Here is a 1,483-nt window from a genome sequence, read left to right as displayed (position 1 = left end):
ATATATATATATATATATATATATATATATATATATATATATATATATATATATATATATATATATATATATATATATATATATATATATATATATATATATATATATATATATATATATATATATATATATATATATATATATATATATATATATATATATATATATATATATATATATATATATATATATATATATATATATATATATATATATATAGATAGATAGAAGATAGAAGATATATAGATAACTTGAAACATTCCCACATATTTCATTGAGTATCATTCGATTTGAATTACAAGTCAAACGAATAGTCACGACACTCCAGTTATGTCCTAGATATTACCCACCCCTCTTTTTTTACGAACCAATTCAATTACCGAGCTGTTTTACGAAAACCATCTAGAACACACAATAGAAGAAAAAGAAATTTTTACTAGTCAAGACAGTGTCGGAGGACAGTAAAAGCGCTTCACTTCATTATTCCTACTTCTTGGCCAAGGCAATCTACATCCTCAAACAACGTCATGCAACTATGAAGGTCAGATTATCACATTTTAATTCTGTCCGTTTACTGCTAACTGCGGGATACATTATGCAAACGGGGAACGCAACGCAATATATTTTATTCCTACCGCTACCTTTCCTACCTAAAACTTGGATTATAACAATAATCAACTCAGTGATATTTTCGATTGCGTGACATATTTTGTAGAGGCATGTCTGCTTGTGAGTTCAACCCCAAAGTAGAGGGTTGCAGTCAAATGGAAATGAAGTATCTGTTTCCAATCTGGAACACTCCATTCCTATAGTTGTGTTGTGTAACAATCTTGTCATGTGCCGCCTTAGAATTCGGTAAAATTCTACGATACCTACGAATACTCGGAATCATCAGGCAGAGCGAATAATCGGAATGGACATCAATGACACTTGAGAGAGCTCTCAGACCTTTCGAATAGATTGATCTTTTCCTTCGATTGGCAAGAGGTCCTTAATTCGACTCATCTAGTTACGTCAATATTTGCTATTTTCTTTTGTGCCAGTCTCTGTCTGTCGGTCGGAATGGCACCCGAAGGACCACACTGGCTCTAGATTGGTCACGAGTTGAGCAGCACTCTTCTAGTAGCTTGTGTAATCTTGTCAATATTGGCAGTTGTTCCACTTATTTTTATTAATTTGATTGATTTTCTTTGAGTGACACTGGCAATGGTAATAACAGAATTGTGTCTCGTTACCTGATGTGTTTTTATTCAAAACCGAAGTTATTCTGGCGCACATTATTGATCTTGTTTACAGATTCCTTCCACCTGAAATATAGCCTCACTTACAGCAAGAAGATAAAAATGCACCCGACCTGTCATATAACGCGAAAACAAGCTCAACAAACCTGCAAAACATAACAGAACAGATAGCGACAGCATCTAAATCATTCCCTGAAAGGCGGTATGCGAACTGGAAAAGCAGGCAAAACACTTTCCTTCTC

This window comes from Topomyia yanbarensis, chromosome 3 (assembly GCF_030247195.1).
Source record: "Topomyia yanbarensis strain Yona2022 chromosome 3, ASM3024719v1, whole genome shotgun sequence".
NCBI lineage: Eukaryota > Metazoa > Arthropoda > Insecta > Diptera > Culicidae > Topomyia > Topomyia yanbarensis.
The sequence above is the reverse complement of the archived record's forward strand: the minus strand, read 5'-3'. Positions refer to the sequence as shown.